Source organism: Pan paniscus, chromosome 15 (genome assembly GCF_029289425.2).
Source record: "Pan paniscus chromosome 15, NHGRI_mPanPan1-v2.0_pri, whole genome shotgun sequence".
NCBI classification, from domain to species: Eukaryota; Metazoa; Chordata; class Mammalia; order Primates; family Hominidae; genus Pan; species Pan paniscus.
In genome coordinates this window covers 69,769,700-69,781,763 of record NC_073264.2, presented here as the reverse complement: position 1 = coordinate 69,781,763, position 12,064 = coordinate 69,769,700, and the positions used below count along the sequence as shown (strand labels likewise).

General features: G+C 49.7%; 1 protein-coding gene across 2 annotated transcripts in view; it reads right to left on the bottom strand.

The window, feature by feature from the left end:
- RAD51B (RAD51 paralog B) overlaps positions 1-12,064 on the bottom strand; it is a 917,968-nt gene that overhangs the window by 63,176 nt on the left and 842,728 nt on the right. The gene's annotated exons all lie outside the window — the stretch shown is intronic.

The window sequence follows — 12,064 nt, the reverse complement described above, 5'->3', positions numbered from 1 at the left end:
TACATCTACATTAGTCAGAATGTGAAAGGTTATGCTGCTGTGGCAAATAAACCCCTGCATCTCAGTGGTTATGTCATCTGAAACACGTGACTTCAGGATTGCTGTCATCAGGGAAGAGAGAGCTGGAGGGTTGCTGAGTTGCTTTAAAAGGCCAACCCTGAAAGAGGCAGACATCACTTCTGTCCACATCTACATATGTATATCCATATCTAATCTATCTCTATATATAGAGGGAGATCCTATTGGTTCTGTTTCTCTGGAGAACCTTTATAATACACTGGGGGAAAAGCAGATTAAATTAGAGAAAGTAATTTCATGATGAGTAAATATTTTTATTATTTCATAGGAAAAGGGAGTAAATAATAGGGAAATAGAAATTGTGATGATATAAATAAGGGAGTTTCACTATAGCAGTAATACTTATTACTATGTTAAGCATACCAAGAGGGGTGTAACAAAAACTAAACTCAATAGAAATGGTCTGGTTGTTTAATAATTTCATTTCCAAAGACACGATGCTTGCCGATGGAACTTCCTGCCTGGGGTTCACCCTCTTCCTGTCTGAGGACCTCCCGGTACTGCTCTCCTCACATTTAAGTATGTGATATGCCTCTGTCTGTGCCCCTGAGCAATAGATTGTGCTTGCAAAGTACAGATCTATTGCTGGCCCTGTCTCCTTTCTCTTAGTTCCATTTACACTTAGGAATGTATTTTTAAACAATAGCTGTAAACTACGGCTCTTTGGTTGCCAGGGACAGAAAGTCATCTCAAACTGCTTTAGCAAAGGGGAAATCCAATGGCCCATGCAACAAAAAGATCCAGAATTAGGGCCAGCATCAGATATAAATTGATTCAGGGATAAAATAATGTGTTATCAGGACTTGGGTACTCTCCATCTCTCAGCTCTCCTCTCTGCTATGCTGGCTTCAGAGTCAGGTTTCATGTGACAGAAAAATCTCTCAGCTCCACTCTCTGCTATGCTGGCTTCAGAGTCAGGTTTCATGTGACAGAAAAATGACAGCAATTCCAGCTCTATACCTCTCAGATTTCAGGTTCAAGGGGGAAAGAGTGAGTCCCCTTCCCAGAAGTCCTAGGGAAGACCTTAAGGTATCTCATTGGCTCTGATTGATCAGATGTCCATTCCTAAACCAATCACTACACCCAAGAGAATCTAATGCTCTGATTGGCTTAGGCCTGGGTCCTGTGCTTCACCCTGAGTTGGGGGTAAAGTTGGCTGCACTGAAATCTCATGGACTGAGAGCAGGGCATGGTGTGGGATTCCCCAAGAAACAGGGGCATGGGTACCAGAAGAGAGTGGACGGGTGCTGATGGAGTAAGGTCACTTAAATAAGAAAGCTTAAACATTCATAATCTAGCCATTCGTGGAAAAGCACCTCTAGGGGCAGTACCAATGTGAAGTTTTCATCATTCTTTTGGCTGCCCCAGGATCCCTTTCCATATGTGTTTGGTATAATCACCACTGCCAGGGCCATACAGTCCTATTAGTAAAGCGTCTTCCCTTGAGTTCTTCTCCTGACACCAGCTCTAATACCAGTGTCTTCCCTCCAGAGCCTGATTACAGACACAGTTTGGGATGGGTTGGGGGAAGTATATTTCTGATAAAGTGATGTTTCCACTTCACACATATGACTAATAGGGAACTTGGCCAGGAATAACTTTTTATACAGTTTTGGAAACCCTGGCCTAAACCATAAATCATAAGATGAAGCTCGATCCTTGTCTTTTAACTTAAAACTCAATATCCTGCCTGAAGGGCAGAGCAACAGAGGAGCCTGAGATAGAGTACCCAATGGCGTCATCCCACTGGGATAGCCCCCAGGCCTGTGACGAGGTCACCTTCCCATGGCATTGCCCTCCGGGGCCAGGCAGAAAGCCTGAGCTTGGCCCCTCACTCCATTCTCCTTGCTGTCTTGCCAACAAAAGCCTTAAAAGTCATGGAAACATCTCTGGTTTTCTAACTCAAGAGATTCCAACAACAGAGGTCAAAGAGTCACATGGGAGTATGTGAAAGGGCAGATATATCTGGGCAGGAAGATGCTTACCCTTGGTGCATTATGTGAGTAGGGGAAGAAAGGGGCTGAAAGGACAGAAGGAACATGGCAGGGCTTAGGGCTCTCAGGAGAGAGAAATAGGAGTGGGGCACATTGGCAGAAGAGGCTGAGAAGAGGAGTTTCTCTCCCTGGTTGAGAATCCAGGGCATTTTTGTCATGGATTTCCATTAGGAGTCACATCCAGAAAACTGCCAAGCTTCTGACCCAGGAGATAGAGGATAAGAGGGCACAAGATGGCCCAGAGGATGAGTGGACACATTGATAGTTGAGTGGTAAAGGCTCAGGAGTAAGGATTGGGGTTGGAGCAGCAAATAAGCACATATGAACCCAATGTGATCAAATGCTAGCATGACAGAGTAGGTGGGAGATTCACTGGCAGCAAATAGGTATCCCGGGGTGAGGAAGGAGGGAATTGTGCTCTCTTTTCCAGCAGGGAGAGCTGTATTCCTCCATCTTGGCAGAAATTCCAGCTTTCACAGGGCCCAGATCTTTGGGGAAACTTGTTTTGCCCTATATCAGCTAAAAATAGTCGGGTGAAATGCGACTGACCAGAGAACCTTTAACCTCTTTCAGATTTAGCTTTTGGACAAAGTTAAGAGACTCTCTTCTGAGCTTATTTTGGTAAGAATATCATTGTGGGTGGGGGTGGATGTGGTGGGGAGAAGCTCTGTAAGGGCAGAGGTTAAAAGGTGCCACATTTTCTTAGTTTGAATCAGTAGGAATCATCCTTGGTGGTTGGGGGACTCTAAGATTATGTAGAAAAGAGATAGGGGAAAGGTGTCAGAAAGAATGTAACTACAGCCTCCTAGAGTAGTCTTTGCTAAAAAATTATGTTGACAATAAGTGATAGAATTGCCTGCCTCTCTAGCTAATAAAATAACAGCAACAACAATGCTTATTTTTTCTTACTCCTGTTTGGGCAGGATTTGGGCAGATTACCTGAGGTCCAAATTCCCTGGTGGACATAAACAGGAAAACCTTGAAGCTTATTGCTAGCGTATTCTAGCACTAAAGCAATACCCTCAATGGTTAGAGTCTGTCTTAATAATAATCAGAATAACACATTTATCAAGTGCTTATAATGCACCTGATGCTAAATTTAATGTTTCACAAATATAATCACATAAAATCCTGACAAAGAATTTGTGAGAAGGGACTACTGCTCCCATTTTACAGAAGAGAAAGCAGAGGCTCAGAGAAGTTCAGTAACTATAGCTGGAAAGCGGTGGAAATCAAGTTCAATCCTGGTCAGTTAGACCACAAATTCCATGCCTTTAACTCTTATGCTATTCTCACCAACACCTACACTCCCTCCCATGTCTAGCACTGTTAGGCCTAAGTCTTTAGGCAATGACTCAAAATACGAGTGTATTGGTCAGCGTTCTGGCAGGAGACAGACGGCACACTCAAATGGGGTAATTGAGCAGAATTTAGAAATGTCACTACTTACAAGTTATGTGTCAAGCTAAAGGAAGCTAACAAGGCAAGATGAAGCCCTCCAGGGCTAGCAGCGGGGGGAGCCTGAAGGGTAAAGGGGGCGAAGTGAAAGAGAAAATATCTGGAGGAGAGAGCCATTCATCAGGGGCTATGGCCTTAGATACAGGGGCAGTGGAGAGACACAGCCAAGCAAGGGCCCATTACAGTAGAACCAGGAGGATAAATAAATATCCTGACCTTGTCCCACCCATCTCTCTCTCTCTCTCTCTCTCTCTCTCTCTCTCTGTTTTTGAGATGGAGTCTCACTCTGTCACCCAGGCTGGAGCACAGTGGCTAGATCTCAACTCACTGCAACCTCAACCCTGCTGGTTTCAAGCAACTCTCCTGCCTCAGCCTCCTGAGTAGCTGGGATTATAGGTGCGCACCACCACGCCTAGCTAATTTTTTGTATTTTTAGTAGAGATAGAATTTCACCATGTTGGCCAGGCTGGTCTCAAACTCCTGACCTCAGGTGATCCACCCACCTTGGCCTCCCACAGTGCTGGGATTACAGGGGTGACCCACCACGCCTGGCCCCACCCTCCTGTCTCTTGCTGGTGCCTCCCACTGGCAGAACCCAACTGAAGCCAGAGGGCAAGGGTGCCCAGTAATGCGGTCCACAAGGTCAGCTTCCTGGGGTACAGAGCAGTGGGGAGGAGGATGGGGTGGCTGTGGAGGGGCAAATGGAGATGCCCAGCATAATGAATTAACACGTACAGCTGTCTGAAGGCTTCTGCTTTGGACTCAGGGTTAATTTCTCTCATCTACAAGGAAAGGGATGGCTTATGAAGGCTTAGGAAAGAAAGTGATGATCGTTAGGAATCAGCATGGATTTACCAAGAAAAAAGATGACTACTCATTGTACTTTTTTGGAGGGAGGAGACAGGATTCCTAAGTTGGTAGCACATGGCATTGTGGTAGGCAGCAGAGCAGACAGCTCATGGCTCTCTTGAGAACAAGGAGGGCTGGAGACAGTGTCACTGGGACAGCTGGGGATGTGCTGAGTGGCCCTAAAGCTGCTAACAAACAGATGGATGTCAGCCTGATGGGTGGTTCCATCCGTGTCCCAGAATCTTCCATGACCGTTCTGTTTCAACAGTTCTATTAGAGACTAGGAAGAACTTTCAGAGGCAGCTCACATCTTGGATAACAGAATTAGAATCTCCTAAGATCCCAAAACAGTTTGGATTCATGGTGGCTGAATGTAACAAGATGAAATATAATAGGATTAATGTACATCTGGAACCTTGGGGCTAAACAAATGGAATTTTATACATGCCCAGGATGGGGCAGGTGTGAAAGACTCAGGGGTGTGTGTTGACTGTAAAGTCGACGTGAATCAACCTGAACAGTTACCAAGAAAATTGGTGTCATCTTAGGTGACATTAACTGAAGAAGAGTGTTGAAGATGAGGGAGGTATTTCTCCTGCTGGCCTCTTTACTGGTCTGTCCCACTTGGAATGCCACTGCACTGCTTTTAAAGGAGAAGCAAAATGCAATGGATCGCATTTGCTGACAGCCATGGGGATGGGGGAGGGGACTGAGAGTGTGTCACACGAGAATGTGTGAAGGAAAAGCAGAAGAGATAAATAAGAGAGCTGGCAAATAAAAGAGAGGTTCTCAAGTGTCTGGAAGGTAGTCATGTTGAAGAGCCTTGTTGGTGGAGGACAGAAAGAGAGTACAAAGACCACTGGGTGATGGCTAACTGGGCCAGCCTAGAGCACAACCTGCTGGCAGTCAGAGTGGGACGTGAGGTGGTGAGTTGGCTTCCCTTAGAGATGTTCGCACCCAGGGCTGTTGGAGAAGAGACCTCTACCGGGCATGAAAAGGAGGGCATGTTGTCTCAAAGGATCTCTGTTGAATTCCAATGCCTGGGCACATGAATATGTTTGCATGCCATGCCCCCTTCATGCTAACACTTCCTTGGGCATACCAACCCATGATGGAGTGCATCCGCTCATAGTTTTCAAACTTTGGAGCATCCAGCATTCTTCTTTAAGTGACCTTTGGGAATCTATGGAGATGCAGATTTCCCCAGCATCACAGAAGGAACCAGGGCTTTGGGGTCTGGCAGATCTGGGTTTGAATTTCCCCCGGGCCACTTCTGGCTGTAAGATCTCAAACAAGTCACATTTGGCATCATCAACCCCTGGTGCAGACCCCTGGCAGGCACCAGGGATTCCAGCGCGTGCAGCAACAGCAACAGACATGGTTCCTGCCCTCAGGAGGCTTACTGCTCTGGTCTGTCTCCTGTTCTGTAAAGCGGGAATAATTTCTCCTGTTCTGCAGTGTGTTTGTGGAATATGTGGGAATCTCAGAGTTGGTTCCCTTTCCGTTCCTTTCCTTGCAAGGAGCATAAAACTATAGTCATTCACGGGAAACCACGGATACTCAGAAACCCTCAAGGGCCCTTGTGTGAAATCTGTCCCCCTCTTTCCTTTCAAAAAGGTTGCTGACATCAGGCCTGCCTGTCACTGCTTCCTAAATGGCTGGCCTTCCTCTGTGGCTGCAGCTCCGCTCAAGCCACCCATTCACTGACTTTCCCCTGAAGGCTCTAGGGGACTTTCCCCTGGAGACACTATACACGATTTGGTGACATGTTGATGGCAGATGTGGGACAGCCACTCTTTCTTAGCAAGCAGGACTCCCTCATTTTGGTGGTCCTGGGTTTTGATCCTGCAGAGTTCTCAATGTTTTGGCTGGGTGAGAAGTCGGCCAGTTTCAGAATTCACTTATCAGCTGGAAACAAGTGGCTCTTCCTACCCATCTTTCAAGGTTCAGCCCAAACACCGCCCCCTCTGGGAGCACTGCTTAGTTTCTCCCCTTCCCCTAAACATTCTGTGCCGCATAACCAAGGACTGTCAAGGACTGGTCTCATTTCCTGTGTGTTCCCACTTTACAGAACAGGAGACAGATCAGAACAGTAGCTCCCTGAGGGCAGGAGCAGCATCTGTTGCCGCATGCTCTGGAACCCCGTGTCTGCCCAGGCTCTGCACCAGGAGCTGATTCTGTCTCCCAACTACAGTGTAAATCCTCAAGGGCAAGACCAGGTCCTCTGATTCTCTGAATCCATCAGAATGTTTAGCTCCATTTTGGGGAGATAGTAGATGCTCAATAAAAGCTTGCTATTGGATTCTTATCCAAGCTTCTCACAAATCCCTTTTTAAAGTGAAGAGCAGAAAGACTAAGCATTTATTCATTCAACCAGCATATTTTGCAAAAATCTCAAATCCACGATTCACAAACTAAAAGCTACTCAGCAGCACGTCTCACGTGTCCAGCCCGGTATTTTTCTGCTTTTTGTTTTTAATTAGTGCAAATATTTTTAAAAACAGGATACTTTATACAGAACTCTGGATTTCTAGGCTGTCTTAAATACCCAGCTGAAACTGAGTGGTGGTGCCCCCTTTAGATGGGCCAGCCTTCTTCAAGTCAGGGCAGTGCTCACCTGGCTTTGCTCCTGTGGGTTACTGCCAGCCCCCATTGGCATTTGAGTTCGTAATCCATGGCTTATTCGTTTAAAAGCTACTGACATCAATAGGGATCTCACAGAACAGTGAACTCAGAGACACCTGATTTCCTTGGTTTATTTCTTGACCCACTGTAGGAGGTGCCAACCCCCACCAGCTCAAGATTCTTTCCCCCGCATGCACCCTAATGCCCATTGCAGGTGTCAGCATCTCTTGTCAGTCCTACTGATGCCTCCATTGGCAGCAGGCTGAGCGTCCTTGCCCCAGAACTTTTGGGGAGTGCTAAGGTGGGCAGGTGTGTTCCCTGGCAGGGCATGGCTCCAGATTGGGCCCATAGGGCCCCAGCAGCTGCCGTCCATGTGTCGCTTCCCAGGCAGAGGGAGGGCGTCTGGGGAGACCACCCACTCAAGGGCTGGGCTGCCTCTCCAGAATCTCCTTTCAAAGACACCCTGGGAAGCGACCCTCGGCTTGCCCTGGTGCAGTGTCCTGAGGTTGCCCAGGCTCTCAGGGCAGTCAGGACCCTCCCAAGGTCCTGTTTCCTGCCCTCTGCAGGCCCAGATTTCAAAGCTGTCAATTCACTCCTCCTTTCCCTCCTACCCGCCTCCCGCCCTCTTCTCCTCCCCAACATTCTTTGCTTCTTGTTTATATTGCAGAAAACATCTGCGAGAGTAAATGACTGAGATGAAAGATCTTGGCAAAGGGCTATTTTTCTTTGCTTGGCTTAAAGGGGGACAGATGAAGACTTTAGCCTCATCCTCGCCTTCCCCAGTGTGACTCCCTCCCCCAGCTTCCAGAGAGGAGAGAAATGGGATCTGAATGAAGACAGACCAGAAGGTGGCCCAGCCGGCCCCAGGGCCTCACGTCCCCAGGCAGGGGAGATTGTTTTTCCTGTGGAACAGGCTGGCCTGGAGGAAAAGGCTCCGTGGGTGGAGAGGAGGGGTGCAGATTAGCATGCTTCTGCAGGGCTTTCCCCCAGCGCTGTCCACTCTCTGCCCTCCCTCCAGGCCACACGGTCACCCTTGCCAGCAGCAGACCTTTGTCTTGGGCTTGGTGGCATGTTATGGAGGAGAGACCATCCCGCCAGCCTTTCCTCCCTTCCGCCCCTCTCTCCTGAGTGGTTGTGCTGTGCAGGGAGTGACATCCTGGGCTGTACAGCCTCTCTCTTACTCCAGGGAGCTGTGTGGCTTTAGACAAGTTAATAACTTCTTGGGTCCTCAGTTTCTCCCTTTGTAAACTGGGGATAAATATACCTGCTTCACAGAGTTGTAGTGAGGATGAAATGATGTAACAATGCATGCTCCACACGAAATCAGGCACTTAATAAATGGTGATGACAATGGTGTTGAGGATCAGGAGGATGAGGATGATGATGATCTGGTGGGGTGTGGGGCAGAAGGCAGGGAGAACCCTGAGGCAGAGTCTCTAGGTGACTTTCTGTAGGTGACTGAACCTCCATGTTTCCCTCTGTGGATGGAGTGTAGTTCATTCCGTCCTATTCCTTGTAGAGGGATTGTGAAGTAGGGCTGAGTGATTACACTTGGTGCAGATGAGATGAAGGGGTGATGGGGAAACCAAGCTTCACTATCCTTGGCACTGTGAGGGCTGTTTTCCTCTGTGACTCTTGGCTGCCCTGGCACTTGCCAGCTCTCCTGCCTGGCCATTGTCACCAGGGGGCACGGGCCAGTGGCCCTCATCATCTGAATGAGCCCCTGTTGCCATGCACCATGAGGACAGGTCTGTCAGTGCTGCCCAGGGCTGAGTGTCCTGAGCCCCAGATTCTCGGTCCGGGCAGCCCCCACTGACATGGCACTGGTAGCACCAAGGTTTCCAGGGTGGCTGGCTCAGAGGCTCCCACAGAGCAAGGCCAGGGATGTGGCTGTCCTCAGAGAGCAGCTGGGGAGCTCTCCCCACCCCATCTCACCTGCCAACCCAGCCCAGAGCTCCCTCTTTTTCATGGTCCCTGGTGCTGCTGTCGGAGTTGTGCAGTGGCGATGCGCTTCTTGGCAAGGGCAGGGCCAGATCTTAGGAAGACCTCAGTGCCTGGGCCAAGGCAAGGAGCTGTCACTCAGGCAAATAATGAGCAGATTTTTACCAGGTGGGACAGGTAAGTTCTGATTCAGGTGTAGGAGGAAGAAAGTCAGCTCATGGGCAGCAGCTTAGGAGGAAAACAGCTGGCGGCTGAGCTCCAGGGCAGGAGATGTCCTCTTATCCCATCTTTGTCCAGCCTGGGTCCACCAGGCTCACCAAATGAATCTAGGGATGTCTGTTTATGAAGCATGAAGCTGGTGAGCACAGAGCAGAAGGTCCAAGCCTGACAACCTGTCCTGGCACTTCTGGACCTGCTCTGTCAAATCCTCCACACACTAAGGAGAAACAACCTTTTCCTGCCTGCAGGCTTCCTTCAGTACACACATAGGAAGAAAAAGCCTGGATCAATCTAGCCCTCCTAGACACAGATGCCTGAAGCCACCAGACTGATCTCTGCAGGGGCCGAGGCAGCAGTCCTAATAGATGGACTATTAGCTCCTATGAGCTGGACCCTGGGCCTTGGCCCCCCACCAGGCTCACTTAGTATATTATTCAGCTCTACATTTAATGATGGGGAGGCTGGTGCAGTGGCTCACACCTGTAATCCCAGCACTTTGGGAAGCCAAGGTGGGAGGATTGCTTGAAGCCTGGAGGTCGAGACCAGTCTGGGCAATATAGCGAGATCCTGTCTTTACAAAAAAATTTTGTTAAATGACGGGGAAACTGAGTCTCAAGAGGTCAAGCAGCATGCCCTAGCCATGAAGTGCTAAGTTTCAGCTGCAGCGTCAGGATTTGAACCTAGATCTCTGTGGCTCCAAAGCCTCAGCATTCCCCCCACCGCGAGACCTACAATGTCCAATATGGATATCACTAGCCACATGTGGCTATTTAAACTTAGGTAAAGGTTCTGTTTCTCAGTCACACCAGCTCCATCTCAGTGCTCAATAGTCACATATGGCTAGTGGCTGTCCTACTGGACAGTGCAACTCTAGAACATTCCATCTTTGTAGAAAGTTCTATGTAGAAAATCAAAGGCAGCACTATGACTAGGTTGTACTGAGGCTCTTTCCTGTTTTAACCAGGCTGCTTAAACCCTTTTATTCAGCTGCAAACTCATCTAGTATCAGACATACACCCTTTCCCCTCTCCCTGTCTATCCTCAAAGAGAGGGTGGTAGTTCTTGATCCCGCATAGTGAATGGGAACAGTGTGGAGCAGAGGGGACAAGTGACCCATGGGGGCTGGGAGCCAGGAGCTCAGCCCGGTCCTCTCTGCCATGCTGCACCTTCCTTGCTGTGTCTGTGCAGAATTGGGGCCTGGCTGGTCCTCTCAGGGGTGGGGGACCTGGGGGCCTAACTCAGTCACCCGCCCAGGCAGGCCCAAAGGTCACACTGCCGGCCTGCGGTCGCCTTTTCAATTATAGGACCGAGAGCGAGCTCTGGGCCAGAGCGCAGGAGAAAGGGGCTCTGTGTGGGAGTCCCGGAGCTGCTCTGCACCCCGCACAGAGGCCAGCTCTGTGTAGTACTGCCCAGAGAGGCTGGGAGGGGTGGCAATCTCTGGCAGCACACAGCAGCCTCCCTGTTCTGATACCGGCTCCTGCATGTTAGGCCTCAGTCCTCAGTTACCCCATCGAGAAAAGGGGGAGAAGAATCTGAGAGCTGGACAAAGGTTTTATATTTTGGGATTCTGTGCACAAATCTTACTTGAGTTTCTCAGCTGCCCTAGGAGGTAGGCAGGATACCTATAGTCATCTCTGTGGGTGGGCTGAGATGACCAGGCTCAAGAGAACCCTGCCCCAGATTGTCCAGCTAGATGGCAGCAGAGGAGGAGGCTGCCTGCTGCCAGGTGAGCAGGGTCCAGGCTTTTCAAAGTCACTGACAGTGCTCAAATCTGGTTTTGCCCAGCCCGAGCCCCTTGTACATGGTGCTGTCAATACCTGCCATTCCTGTGGGTTCTCCTGGCTCCTGCAGGACAGGGACTGTGTTCTGCTCCTTGCTAAAAGCCAGCACCTGGACCATGCCTGGCTCTTAGAAGGCCCTCAGCAGATATCAGATGGATGGATGAATGGCTGTGGTTGAATGTGGGCAGAATGCTTGGGACAGCAGTGTCACCTGGTTCCTGTCTGCTGTGAGGCAGTTACTTGTCTCAGAGAAAATAGGGAGATGGTAGAGGCTGGGAAATTATAGTCTCAATTTCCTCCTTAACCAGCCACTAGCAACAGAGAGAAAAGACCCCGCCGATCTGTAAGATGGAAGCTGGTGTTCCTCACGTCCCACCTCTTAGGGCCGGTTTCCAGCTCCTCCCTGCCCTCTTGGCCATGGCTGCTGGAAGCCAGAGGCCCACTCTGGGGGCTGACTTCCGAGATGTATGCCACAGTGCCCCGCGGGTGGGCGTCCCTGGCAGGCCCTGGCTGGGCGGAGGCTGTAACTGGAGCAAGAGCTGTGTGTCAGAGGGTACACGGCTGCACAAGAAGACCTCAGCCAGGATGAACTAAATCTGCCCATCTCCCCCACACGCCTGCCCTCTCCCCCGACCTGAGCAGGTTTGCAATTCATCCGCCGTCCTCAGATGCTGTTCCTGCTATCAGATGATGAAAATGGAGATTCATCTTGAAGAAAGAAAGAAGTAGCTCGCTTCCCCCACACCCCGTCTATTTGAGCCCCTCCCCTCCCCCATCACCATGTGTTCCTGAAACCTGGGGCTGTTCCAAGTCCTAAATGTGCTGGAAAGTATAACCCTGAGCAGCTGTGAACCTGCTCAGGCTGCCGTGGCCCGGGGTGAATCAGAAACCAAGAGATAGGCTAGCTAACAATGCAGCCCCTTGTTCCTGCATTGAGAGAGAGAGATCACCATCAGCACCGGGCTCCTGAGAGTGGGGGCAGCTAGCTGGCGCACACACATACACACACACACACACTCACCATTTGCCTCCTGGCACAACCCACTCACCTAGCCCACCCAGTGTAGGTGTGCTGGGGAAAGGTGTTACATAGCAGGCCTGCGACCATCATGACTGCCT